Source organism: Pistacia vera, unplaced genomic scaffold (genome assembly GCF_008641045.1).
Source record: "Pistacia vera cultivar Batoury unplaced genomic scaffold, PisVer_v2 Contig140, whole genome shotgun sequence".
NCBI lineage: Eukaryota > Viridiplantae > Streptophyta > Magnoliopsida > Sapindales > Anacardiaceae > Pistacia > Pistacia vera.
The window spans coordinates 1,485,043-1,500,251 of NW_022195467.1; the positions used below are offsets into that span (position 1 = coordinate 1,485,043).

The 15,209-nt window shown below is 33.2% G+C and overlaps 1 pseudogene; it reads right to left on the minus strand.

Annotated features, from left to right (window-relative positions):
- Window positions 1-5,332: 5,332 nt before the first annotated feature.
- On the minus strand, window positions 5,333-7,328 carry LOC116123202 (annotated as a pseudogene).
- Window positions 7,329-15,209: the final 7,881 nt, after the last annotated feature.

Consider the following 15,209-nt stretch of genomic DNA (forward strand, 5'->3'; position numbering starts at 1 on the left):
TGATTTAATAAACTCACTGAATAACTCAAGTCTGGTCGAGTCATGCATAAGTAAAGAAGCTTGCCTATGAGCTGCTGATAAATGGAAGCATTTGCCAATAAAGGATCACTAGAAAGACCAAATTCTTTATCATAATCTGACGAAGTAAACTTCACATGCTGGTCAAGAGGGATGATAGAGGGTCTAGCACCAGATAAATTTGTAGTGAAAATCAATTCTAAGGCATATTTGCATTGGCAAAGAGTGATTCCTTTGGCTGACCTTGCACCTCTAGACCAAGAAAATATCTGAGCAGCCCTAAGTCTTTAAGCTTGAAATTGGAGTGAAGCAACTGTTTAGTATCATCTATTAAGGTTGAATTACTGCCAGTGATGACTATGTCATCAACATGTACAAAAACCACCACAATTTGAGCACCATATCTCTTAATAAACAAGGAATAATCTGATTTTGATTGAGTAAAACCTCCTTGAATGAATGCAAAAATTAGTTTAAAATTCCAGGCTCGAGAGGCCTGTTTTAAACCATACAAAGATTTGTGGAGTCTGTATACAATATTCTGTCCCAATGGCTTAGGGAACCCTTGAGGTAAAGACATATAAATTTCTTCAGTTAAGTCACCTTGCAAAAAAGCATTGTCAACATCAAGATGATACAAAGGCCAATCATTAATGGAGGCCAAGGACAATATAGTCCTCACTGTCACCATCTTAACAATAGGGGAAAATGTTTCCTCATAGTCAATCCCTGCTTGTTGTGTGTAACCTTTAGCTACTAACCTAGCTTTATATTTTTCTAAAGTACCATCAGCATTAAATTTCAACTTGTACACCCATTTACATCCAATTGGATTTTTACCAGAAGGCAAAGGAACTAATGACCAAGTGTGATTGTCCTCTAAAGCATTTATCTCCTTTGACATAGCCTCAACCCATTTAGGATCTTTGGAAGCTTGGTAGAAGCTGGTAGGTTCAGTTAAGGAGGAGATTTTACTAAGATAGACTTAATAATTGGGTGAAAGTTGTGTATAAGTGACACAATCTGATATTAGATATTTCACAAAATGAGTTTGTGAAGAAGAGGAAAGTGTGGGACAATGAAAATCAATAGTCTAGATAGGTGGCTTTGTAAGTCTGCTTGATTTTCTTAAGGGTGCGGGATTAGATTGGATTAAGGTTTCAGGTTCAATAGGATTAGTTGGCTTAATGTTTCAGATTCAGCAGGAGGATTTGGTATAGATGGTGAAGGATTAGAGACCACAACTGATTCTGTATTGGGATACATATGAGACTATCTAGAATGTAAAGAAATATCATATGAATCTACATCTAAAAATGAATCTAAGGGAAAAATAGACACATCAGAGACTAACCATTTGAAAGGAAAAATATGTTCATAGAAGATTACATCCCTAGTAACCTAGACAGTATGAATTTGCAAATTATAAAGTAAGTACCCTTTTTTATCTAAAGAATATCCTACAAACACACATGGAGTAGACCTAAGAGAAAATTTATCCTTTGGTGTAAGAATAGTAGAGTAAGCTAGACAACCAAAAACTCTCAAATGTGCTAGTGAAAGAGGCTTGCCAAAAAGCTTTTCAAATAAGGAAAGACCCTTTAACACAGGAGTTGGTATTCTATTTATTAAATAAACTGTTGTATGAACACAATATCCCCAAAGAGAATGTGATAAGTGGGACTGAAATTTTAAAGCTCTAGCCACTTGTAAAATATGCCTATGCTTCATTTCCACAAGTCCATTTTGTTGTGGAGAGTAAGCATATGAACTTTGATGTTGAATACCTAACTCTAGCAATAAATTTTAACAATTCTTATTGAAAAATTCCAAACCATTATCAGATCTAATACATTTTGGTGTAGCATGAAACTGATTTTTAACCATAATCAAGAAATGTTTGAGTATTTGAAACACATCAGATTTGAATTGCATAAAAAACAACCATGTCACTCTAGTACAATCATCCACAATTGTAAGAAAGAACCTAGCATTATCATAAGTAGGTACCTTATAAGGTCCCCATACATCTAGATGCAAAAGATAAAAAGCATGCTGTGAAATGGTTTGACTTAATGGAAAAGGTATTCTTGTTTGCTTTGCCAATGGACAAACTGAACAATGAAAAGCATTATTGACTGACAAAGTTTTATTTATCTGTTTAAGAACAAGATTTGGTACATGACCCAATCTTTGATGCCAAATATGAAAATTAGAATGTGAACTAGAAAAAACAGATTTTGTGCTAGGACTTGAACCTTTATTTACTATTGTATTATAAACCGCATTTGAGGAAATCATTTTGGCAAGTGCATGAACATCAAAGTTGTGTGATAAAGGTTGTGTAAAAAGCACATGAAAGTACAAGGCTTGGAAATTTTTACTAATCCCCTTCAACTTGCCACTCCAGAGGTCCTGGATTAAGCAAAAGTCAGGGTAAAATGTAACAACATAATTATTAGATGAAGTAAAATTTGAAACTGAAAACATGTTATACTTGAAATCGGGTAAATGCAATGCATGATCAAGATTAATTTTGTCATCCAGTTTAACAAAACCAGTGTGCCTAATCCTAGTTTTGGTTCCATTAGGTAAGCCAACATGGGTATTTGGGCCGAAATCCATATCAACAGGAGAATTTAGACCAGACAATCTAGTCATGTGATTAGTTGCCCCTGAGTTTATTATCCAACTATCAGTTTCATTTAAGCAAGATAACAGTGATGTTGTATTACCTGCTATGTTCACTGAAGCTGACATATTTTCCTTGCCAAGCAATTGGAGAAGTTGAGAGTATTGTTCAGCCGAGAGAATGGTTCCAAGAGAACCTTTTGATGAAACCACAAGAGTATTAGAAGCGGGAGTTGCTTGAACAGCAGATTGCACTTGATTTGCCAATGATTTGTTCTTGGATCCATTCATTTTTCCTTTATAATCTTCTAGATATCCATGGATTTTGTAACATGTATCACATTTATGCCTTTTGGTAGATGACAGAAGTCACATTCTATGTAAGGCTTCTTGCCTTTGTATTTTGGATTGTGATTTTGCCCCTTCTGCGGTTCTAAGCATACAAGGTTGTGGTCACATCTGAACCAACATTGGTCCCTATCAAAATCCTTTGGCTTTCATCTTGGTTAACAACCGAGTAAGCTTGCTTCACTGAAGGCAATGGTGACATTAGCAATATCTGACTTCTTAGTGTCATTGAGTCCCATCAAAAATTGCAACAATTTTTGTTGATTAAGGTGATCAAGGTAGGCTTTGGCCACTACACTGTCTGGTGGTGGTAAGCTGATCAATGAACTCAATTCATCCCACAAAGATTTTAGCTTGTTATAATAGATCGCCACAAACATGGTACCTTGTGTAAGATTAACAATCTCCCTCTGTATTCCATACATTCTGGTTCCACTGATCTTATGGTACTGCTCTTGGAGATCCTGCCACACTTGATGTGCACTAGTAGATTAAACTATTCCATTGAAAATCTCATTTGGAAATGGTGTTGAAGATCCAAGCCAGTACTAGTGAATTACATCTTTCCCATTGCGCACCCAAAGTTAAATCTATTGGCTTCTTGCATGAACCATCGACAAACCCCAATTTATTCTTGGCTCGAAGCGATATTGTCATGGCCCTACTTCAGATGCCATAATTATCGATGCCTGTGAGTTGCTCTGTTACTAATATAGATTCTAGAGTATCTGATGAGTGGATATACAATGGTGAGTTTGAATCTATATGATTCATTGTCATTTCACTATTAGAATTCACCATTTCGTGTAATTACTTGAAAGATAACAGAGAAGAAGCAAATTCATAAAGACAAAACTAAGTCTGAATCAAATTGAGTTAATCGTCGAATCAATCGTCGGATTAACCAAGACTATGCAAAACCAAAATCAAGCAAACTGTCGAACGAATTGAGCTAACAGATCAAACAAACCGTCGAATGTTGAGCTAGCAGATCTTCAGTCAAGTAAATCGTCAAACATGAGCTAGTATGTACTTAGTCAAACAAATCAGATGAATCAAACAAGATCCAAGAACAAATTTAGCAATTCTTCTTCTGCAGATTCAGGAAATAAACCTATTGCTCTGATACCATAATAGATTTTGTGTAGTGAGAGATTAGAGAGAGATTTTTAAAAAGAGAATCTTCATTAGAGATCGAAGAAAATTACATTCTGCAGTTTTTACATCCAGCTTTAGTATAAACTTTACTCTAGTAACTAACTCAAGTAACAATCTTAACTAACTTCAACCAACTATAGTTACAACTCTTTTACACCAGCTAAATTAGTCAAACCAACTGAAACTTCCCTTTGACTATTCAGTCAACATTGGACTGATATGCTGAGTTGGACTGCTAAAGTTGAGCTAGAATGCTGAAGTTGAATGAAGCTTCAATATATTTAATTTTGGGTCATATTACTTGTCAATATTCCCATTCATAGTTGTCAAATAACTTCTTATTTACTTCATTACATTTTCATAGTGGTGTGTCTCCCAAAGTTATAGCTTACTTAAACCTTTGTATCATAATTCAATTAATCTTTAAACCATTATGTAAAGATATAATTAACAGATAACGTAACATAAATCACTTTTTTATTTAATAAATCGAAGTCCACTTAGCCATAATAATTTGGCTATTACATGAACATTTATTCATATATATTTTTCTTATTAAATACATGATACATTTCATATCTAAAAATCAAAACATAAATTTTGATCAGTACCCTCTGCTTCAGCCGTATAATACAGAGGATTGGACAACTTGAATGTCCGATTGCCTAGGTGAATCCCCTGGATATCGCTCCATTGATCACCCATGTTCCCAATTATCCTCTATCCATCCTCCTCCACAAGCTTTCTTCTTTCTTCTTCTTTGAACTCAAATGTCGATCCACTATAGGATGTTTCCCTGTACCCAAAAATTACGCCCAAATATTAAAATTATGGCTAGCCCATATTATATATATACAAAGTTCAGTTAATTTTCGAGAAACATGTCACAATCTCTATAATATCCTCACTTGAGCTTACTTGGGCTTTTAAGGATCTTATAACACATATATTTTCACTTATTTATGGTTTATATCTATTTGTTAAGGTAAAAGTTCAGTTCAAGAGAGAATCCTAATCCTGATGTAAGGACCCTTTGTAGCTAATTAATTAATGCTTACTTGAGGATAAGCTTTGTCCAATTTCCGTACCCAGCTTCCTGTAGATTAGCTTTTACAACATCGTCAATGTCATCTCTTCTTCCCGTGAGGATGATAAGCTTAATCTTTTCAAGCTTTAATTAGTTGTTGTAGAATTCAAGAGTCTTATTCAATGCAGGTAATTTGCCTACCATGAACCACTCATTCAGCGCGGTACTGTTAACTGCTTCAGCCCTGAAATTGTCACACCATGCTCATCATATAAATATATATAGATCAATAATGCATCTCACATAGTTATGTATCACAAAAATTAATTAATCAACGGTATAGTTCCTGTAAACTTTCAGTTCAAAATATCTATAAATGATGCCTTGACGATTTTCCCATGCAGGCCAATGCGCCAGAGAATGGTTTTGTCAACGTAGGAATTAAGTACAGCATCAGTTCTGCGCTACAGTAGCCCTATAGTGAACATTGATATGCATTCATCTTATGTATAGAAAATATGAGTTGAAACTGCAACGCGATTTCCTAGTAATAAAATCTATTCTTCGTTATAGCTATAATCTGAATATAAATTTCTTTTTTGTAGTGATACCACAATCAAGAACGGACCCAAAAGTTAAATTTAAAGCAGTGTTTTAAAGCTCAGCCTAGCCGGTTAAACCAGTTTAACCGGGACCCGAGACCTTCACCAGGCCGGTTTAACAATTCCCTATTTACTTAAAACCCTAGAATTTGGGATGATGATCGACAAACAATTGAAGGTCGGGATGTTGGGGCTTTTGAAGAGAAAGTGTCGATGAGTGCAATGATGGCGACAGAATCGATTTTCGATCAATTAATCGACTAAAAATCGAAAAAAAGAGACAGCGGCAACAACCGACTTTTGCTGACAATTGGCGAGGTAAACGAGGGTAGGGTGAGATGGGTTTTGGTTAGGATGCTGAGGGGAGTATTTTCGTGGTGATGGGGAGGGTTGTCGACCCAAGCGATGGTGAGATCTGGCCGAAATCAATCAATGTCGGCATTGGTTAGACCTGGCCTAAATCAATCGATTTCGGCTAGATTTTGGGTAGATTTTCTAGGTTATGAATTCAAGAGATAATTGGGATTACATTTGGTGTGTTGCCGTTGCCAACCAATCGATGACTGATTTGTATTTAGGGTGTGTTTGCTAAATTTTAAACTTGTAAGGACTTAATAATTTTTAGGGATGTATTTGCTTAATTTTAAAAATTTTGACATATAATTTGGCCAGCCGGTCAAACCGGTTAAAGTGGTTAACCCGAGACTCGATAACTTTGTCAGGTTTCTCCCCAGATTGGTTATTAAAACATTGATTTAGAGGAAACTAGATAAAAATAGTATAATATAAAACAGGAAAAAAAAAGTAAACGAGAAATGTCAAATCAAGAAACATTAATATAAATATATAAAGTTAAAGAAAAATGTTATCCTTACAAAGACAATACAAAGAGAGCTACAAAGTGACATCACTAAGAAGGAAAAAACAAAGAAAAAATGGAAAAAGAGGGAGAGAGAGAGAGAGAGAAATCATGAAGATGAAGTGTGGAAATTGTCTTTGTATGGCCTCTTTGTTTTTGTCTTTGTAAGAGTAGTATTGCTCAAAGTTAAAAGCAAAAGCAAAAGGTGAAATTAAACTAATGAAAATAAAATTGAGGTCACCGGCCCCGCTCATCATAAGGTGGGTCTGGCCTTGACCACAACTTAGAATATAGTTCGAATTAAGATAGGATATATATATATATCATAAACATAACTATTACTGACCCGTAATGATGGACTTCATAATAAGGCAAATTAGAGAGAGTGGTGTCATCTACGTCAAAGATCCAAATGTTCTTGCCATCATCAGCCAGCTCCAGGCTTTGAGTATAGTTCCAAGCTGCATCAGTAACGGATTTCTAAGTCTTTACTGTACTGCGACGGATAGCCTGAGGTTGACGATGAGACGTAATCCTTTATATAATTTTTACACTGTGGGGGAACTATCCATCCAATAATATTATCAGCTTCCACCGCAAATCGCCAACTCAGGCACGAGAAGTCTGATCCCTGAGACGTTACAAAAATTGTAGCTAGCAACAAGAACAATGAAAGCAGGTTCATGATAGCTATAGTAATATTGTTAATTTCTGAAGAATTTTTTGATAAAAGGCTGAACTATTTGATGGCAATTTGCTTCCTAGCCTGCCCTTATTTATCTGTTCATGTAAACATGCATGTGATTCTCGTTTAACCGACTTTGAAGGAAGAGCTAGTCTTTAGCATTTCATAAAGAGAAAAACGACATATTACCACCCCCGATTTAGCGAAATCCTAAATTGATATCTCTTGTTGTATTTATTTTAGATTTTCATCCCCTAAAGTAATGTTATTTCCTTTATTTTAACAGATTTACAATTTTTCATTATATTGTAGCACACGTTAGCACGTTAAAGTGCATCGGTATTTTCTCTGATAGAAGATGAGCTCATGTTAGTAAAAAGCGGCTCACATTAGTAGCATCCAAGTTGACAATTTTTGGCTTTTTTGACCGATTCTTAATTAAGTGCAAAATCACTTTCGATACCACCGTTAGACTCTCCACAACCTCCTTTATAAAACTTATACTTTTACTTACCAACCTCACTTACGATGTTAATTTAAAGATGAAAATCTAGAATAAATACAAACCAAGGTATCAACGTGAGATTTCACTAAACCTCAAGTGGGAATATGTCATTTAGTCTTTCATAAACTCAAATAAAATATCGGGGACATTTGTCATTCATGTAGACATGCGTGTGATTCTCGTTTAACTTAAACAGCTAGTCTTTACCATTTCATAGACATAAATAAAATATGTATTTGTGTGACTGGGATATTTGTACAGATTATAATAACCCTAAAAAGTAGTGAAATAAAAAATTCACCCACGATTTCAATTATAAGAAAATATTAAGTACTCCCGTCAAGTGAGTTTTTGTTACTTTTTAAATGGTAAATGATAATTTCAGGGGATCAATAATAATCCATATGTTATATAAAACATATTTTACTATCTCTCAAGGGTAGAAGTGTTCAAAACACCCCATACCCGAACTGGAACCGGAAATCAAATTGGAAAAACTAGTTACCCAGAAATCCAGTTCAGTTTTGGGTTACAATATGAAAGAAAACCGATTTTCGATTAAGATATGCTAAACCAGTTACCCAGACCGAACCGGTTTTTTTTGCATAAAATCAAAATCCTAATTTAATTTTCTCTAATTCCAAAATCCAATAACCCTAGTTCTCTACCCCAATCTTTCTCAATCTTCAAAACTTACTGCTCTAATGCTATGGATGTTAGTTGGATGCTTGTTGTGGTGTGTTGGTGATAGTTGGCAGTTTGCGGTCTGGTGGTTATTACAATAGCAACTCAGTGTTGGTACGTTGTCAATTTGTCAGAAGTGGCACTGGTAGGCGAATGATCAGGAATTGGCCACTGCTTTATTTCAAGCTGAAATTGAATTTAGTTTGTTTTACCCTTATTTACTTGTAACGGAGCAGAGTAAACACAGACTTCTTTACTTGCCAAGTGGTGTTGTTTCTCCTCCCTTTCCCTACAATAGATTCTAGTCTATTTGAGCAGCAAATTGATGTTTTTTTCAGCATATATTTCAAGTTTACAACAGTAGAGGCATAATTGAAATTTTTTAATTCAAATTCGTTTCAAAATAGGGCACCTGCTTGAGCCGAACCAGATTTTCTGGTTCGATTCAAAACTGGTTCAGCTACTAAACCGATTCAGTTTCGGTTTAACTAATTGCTTGAACCAGATTTCCGGTTCGGGTACTCAATTTTGCACACCCCTACTCAAGGGTTGGATATAATAACCCTATATCAACATTGCTGATTACATAATCAATTATGTCATATTATGCATAACCAATTGGTAGTGTTTTTAAACCCTAGATGATGACCTACATCACAATTTAAGGGTTGCTATCAAAACCCATATAATCATTTATGAAGGTTGATGGGTTGGAGAATTGACAATGTCTCAAAGCAAACCATGTATCATTTGTTAAAACTTAAAGTAATTGTTTCTACCAAGGCATTGCTTAGTTATTGAAGGGTAAGCATGTGCTTATGCCTAATTAATCAAGTGTGAAATACTCCCTTCGTTTAGGCAAGATACAACAATTTTTCAATGTTAGTAGTACTTACAAGGATAAATTGCTATTTTCTCATTTCGGATTAATTTTCCTTCTTTTTTTTTTTTTTTTCGTATATATAAAAAGAAATACAATGATAATTTCAATTAAGGCAAAAAGTAATATAATAATTAAAAGAATTACATGTGAAGGATGATTAAGGGGAAAATATCTCCTTGCTCGTTAAACATTGACAATAGGAATTTCCCTTGTAAATCTTAAACATTACTCATAATAAAAAAAAAAAATGAAAAAAAAAAAATACACCTAACTTGTATTCTCTTTTAATGAGTACTCATAATCCTCAAACCTTTCACGCATAAACAAATACGAGTATAAACTACCCCTTGTAGCCTAATGGAGTGAAAGATTGATTAAAAAGTTAAAAGACTAAGAAGTCTTGGTTCAAGTTGTAATAAGGGTAACGGGTGGCCACCAATTACCATACCCAAAAAAAAAAAATACGAGTATAATTTGCTCATTGCTTCTAAAAACAAACATGAGTCTCGGCATTTTTTTTGACATTGAACACAACTCTTCTTCAATCTGACTTCGTCTTTTATATTTTGTATCTATTAAACACAAACTGGTAAACAACAATCATCATCAATTAATAATAATACATAAATTCGTAAACTAGTTTAAAAAAATTTAAGCTTCCAAAGAAACTATGATATAACCTAAATTTAAAATCTCTAACCTCTCAAGATTTCAATTTTCTAATAAAGTTTAATGCTTTTGATCTTCAACAGTAGTTAATTTGTTAACTACTTTTGGGTGATCGAATGATTCAATAGAGACTCTTAAATATATTACTCAAGAGGTCATGAGTTCAAATCCCCTAATAGAGATAGCAATTAGAGTTTTTACACAACCGATAGTTTCAGTTTCAGGTCCTAAGTGATTAATTGATGTGCCCGTAAACTGACCTAAACACTCTCAATCATTTAAAAAAAAAAAAGGGTAATTAATTTATTGATGGTTTTTTCGGAGAAATAAAAAATTAAACTGCGAAAAGTGTACGGCGAGAAATAAGGAATTTGAGGCTACAATCGCCTATCAATTTCAGCAACAGTTTTCATTTTATCTTCCATATAGAAATTAACAAAATTCACATTCTTTTACCATTTAAAAAAATAAAAGAGGAAGAGAGAGAAATACTTAGGGGAGAAAGAGAGAATATATGCCTACTTTTTTTTACAAAAAATGGGCCCTATATTCTCTTTTCTTCCCCTAGATTTTAAAAAATAATAACCGGACGCAAATTTTTGCAAATTTCAATAAAAGAAATAAAAAGGTAGATGAAATTCAGAAACCATAAGTAGCCCATATATCCCTATTTCATATGTTTAATGCAACGAATACTCTTAGTAAAACTATCAACAAAGTCCACCTTCTAATGCATTAAATTTAAATATGGAGTAAAGAAATATTTTAAGAAATTTAATAAAACAGTCTTATTGTAAACTAAGGTTGCTTTTCAGAGAAAAAGTAAGATAAAGATTTTGAGATAATAATTATGACATTTAAATAGCTAATTAAAAATTAAGGAACTTGAAAAAAAATATTAATTATCATATAATTTTAATTAATGATTAGACATATTTACTTTTAGTTATAGATATAATAACTATTTGTTATTCAATAATTTTTATAATTTTAAATGATAAATAATATCATTTTTTAAATATATAAACTAATTAATATATATCATTATCCTATTAAAATAATAAACTAGCCCTCCCACTGATGGTCTCAAAAGATCAAAAGATTATACACGTGGAAAATTATGATAGTCAACCTACACATGCTCATATCCTCGGTCTTTCTCCTTTTATCCCTCACACATATTTTCTAAAAAATATCTGAGAATTACTAGTAAAATTAATCTCAAAAGCTCATCAAATTGTATAATTCCAATGATCTGACGGTGGAAGAGCATATTAACTTTATATTTAAATATAATATGGTTACTATTCCTACTATTTACAGAGAACTAACACATTTTTTAGGTTCAAGAGAAATCATAGAGAAATATACTCTTATAATACAGAGCTAGAACAGGACAAGACATGGTTTGGCCCTCGGATAACTCAATTGTTAACAACATGACCTTTGACAAACTTGCAAACATTATTACAAACTTTTGACAAATTTGTAGATGTTATTACAAACTTTTGACAAACTTGACATGCAAACATTATTACAATACAAACTTTTGATAAACTTGTATTCTTACAATAACGTATGATATTAATCATCATCCAAACTGGTATTATGTCAAGATTCTTCGTCACAAAAGTTAAGACATTCCATTACTTTGATAAAATCTGTTAAGATTTGAAAGGTCTACATATCTGGATAACTGTCTAGTGGTTAAGATGAATGTATATTGAAAGAGCTTCACAAATTATGAGTTATCATTTCTCACACTTATGTAAATAATATTCACGTGCTTGTTGGAGTTCATACTCTTGAGAAGGCTCTGACTAAAAGTCATGATACTACCATTCTGGATAATCATGAATTTTTGAAGTGTTTGGGGTGGATAATAACTAAGTTGTGAATGTATTCATGCACATCTGTCTAGCTTGAAGTAAATGTTGAGTGTATTCTAAAGGAAGACTCTAAGCTAGACTTTTCTCAAGCGCACTAACTCCAATAAGCACGTAAATATTATTTACACAAGTGCAAATAACGACAAATCATTAATCCTTCAAACTTTTTCAATAAACATCCAACTCAATCAACAAACAATTACCCAAATATGCAAACCTCATACATCCCATCAGATTTTATTCAAGCAATGTAATGTCTTGACTTCCAATTTAGATGATGATTAATATTCCACGTCATTGTCAGAATGCAAGTTTGTCAAAAGTTTGCATTGTAATAATGTTTACAAGTTTGTCAAAAGCTTATAATAACGTTTGCAAATTTGTCAAATGTTTGTAATAATGTTTACAAGTTGATCAAAAGTCATGTTGTTAATAACTGAGTCCTCAAAAGACCAACTATGTCCTATCATTTTCTAACTATGTATTATAAATAAGAGTACTTTTCTTTCTAGGGAGGAGAGAATTTCATGCTTGCAATCACAGAAAGGGGAGGGGATTTATAGTTTGTCAAAAAAAATTTATGTTTCTTTTAAGTCCTTAAACTTCTTCTACGACCTCCAAGATGTAATAGTTCTATCACCATTTAAGTCGATGATCATAGTTTGCCACAGGCTAATAATTTGTAGCCGAACCTTTAAATGCTTTTGAACAATGTATATCAGAGAGCGACAATTGAAGTTGGAAATAGTATCATGATTATTGTTCCAACATTCAAGGTTGTCTACACCAAGCCTCTATAAGCATGTTGATAATAGACAAACATCCAATAAAGCAATTCGAACAAAGACTATAAGTCCCGCTCTACAATGATATGATAGGGCATGTCTGATAGCACAAAAATGCATGCGAGAATATCCTTCATGAATCCATTGAGATATGGATGCTAGAGGGACTTCTAGAGTAACACGTTGTTAGGCAATAACAGGAGTTTGGCACTTATTAAAGTAAGTGGTTTGCACGTGTTCTTTGACAGGTTTTCTTGATGGCTTTACAAGAGTTTTGAAGTTTTTGGATAAGGAAGTTGTAAGTTTGGTGAAGGCAATATGTGGATTTACAATGGAGGGGAATGGTATCCTGGAATTTTTTTTGTTTTATGAGTTATACGAGATTTCATAGAGATAATCTGGTTTAGAAACAGTAAAAGGTCTAGGAGATTCAGTGCTGATAAGAGCATTGAACATAGCTAAAACAGTTGAGGATTCCAAAAGTGTAAAATTCAACCTCTCCAATACATAATTCAACCGAAATAAGCAAGAATAGACTAAGACAAATAAACTCTTAAGAGCAAAATTGAGTTAGTAAAACCCAGGGTGTTAAACATTGGTGAAACCTAGATTGTAAAATTAGTTTGACTTTGATTCCAAAAAGTTTACTAGGCTCCAAAGATGATTTCAGAAGGTTATGCCCGTAAAAGACTATGATAGCCAACCTACATAGAGATAATCAATCAACATAGCGATAGACTTTTCTTAGTCAAAGCCCTCCTCTTATCCAACACACGCACCTGCTAAAAACATCTAAGAATGACCAATAAAATGAATTTTGCAAAAGCTTGACAAAGTTTCTGATTCCAAGAATCCATATAATGACAATAAAAAAGCATACAAACTTTGGTTTTTAAAACAATGGGAAACTCTTTACTATGCTTCTTGTTTTCATAGAACTAATACATCTTTAATATTAAAGAAGTTTAAAGACTTAAAAGAAGAAAAAAAAATTTACAAATTATAAATCCCCTTTCCTTGTATTACTCTTATTTATAATAAAATACAAAGGTAGAAAAGTCAATACACTTTCACAAGATACAAAGGCCGTTCGAACAATATTTTACATGAGATGTGACTAGCATAACATATTTGACAAATATGGGAAAGGTACATCTACAAAATGTGATTGACAAGCATGACAATTTTTACTTTTGGTTGTTTTTTTTTTTTTTTTTTTTTACACTAATATTGACTTATGATACAGTAAAATGACTTTATGACTCATAAACAATATACACCCATATTTACTTTATGACACAATAAAACACATGGTTTTCTATTTGCCAAAAGTTTGAACCATTGTCAAAGGGGTAGAGTTAAGGATAGAGTGGGTGAGTAAACTGAGAGATGTAATTAACAATTCCAAAAAACTGTTAAATCTCTTTCTTGAGCATAGAGGAAATTTCTACAACGTGGCTCTAGTTTTTACTTGCTTTTGGAGATGGTCATTCCAAGAAAATGAATTTAGTCATTACAAAGGCCCTATTTCAAAAAAAAAAAGGTAGCACGGTCCATTATGTTCTTTATGGACATCATTCCATTAGAGCAGATGTATCCTATTCCAAGCATCACACAAATTTCATAGTCTTAAAAGATGATTTGGTTCATAATATATTTGGATTACTACTAAAGTCATACATCCAAAAATGTCTTTTCTAGAATTTTTTTCTTTGATCAAGCTCCAGGAATGTTTTCCCCAAGACTATACGAGTAGCCACTACACTAAATAAACGTGCATAGACTCACACTCAGTTATCAATTATTCTAATTATCCAAAAGGTGATACCCAAATTCTATATGCCTCTTCTCAAGAGCACACACTCTAACACTAAATATTATTCACAAAAGTGCAAGAGAAAACACATTCTTCACCACACTTCAGACCAACACCAGCTCAATCACTCAATTATCCAAACTATCACCCCAATACTAGACCCAACAATTCCAACAGATTGGATCCAAGCGATCGAACGACTTTCATGATGAAGAATCTGAATTTAAAGAAGACTGATCACAACAAGTATCGTTGCTTGACATTTCAACAAAGTCACAATTGTGTGTTATTATTATGTTGCGTCAAAAATAAATGGTATATCATGTGTTTTATTGTGTAACACCAATATTAGTTAAAAAATGAAATCCATGAAAACATAAGATTCTTATTCCAAAAGATTGAGACTAAGATTCACCTTAAACCATACCCAAACATATTGGTTTAGGTTTAAACCCACCCTCCTTATCTTTTGAGATAAAAATCCCCGGCTTCCCATAGTAACATTTTAATCCACAATATACAAAATTCAAATTATATGACTTTTAAAATTATATTTTTATGAGTTTGAAATGTAACAAAAAAAACAAAAATTCAATATGTCTTAAAAATAACTTAATGGTACACATTCCAATGAAAAACTTCAAATGGTG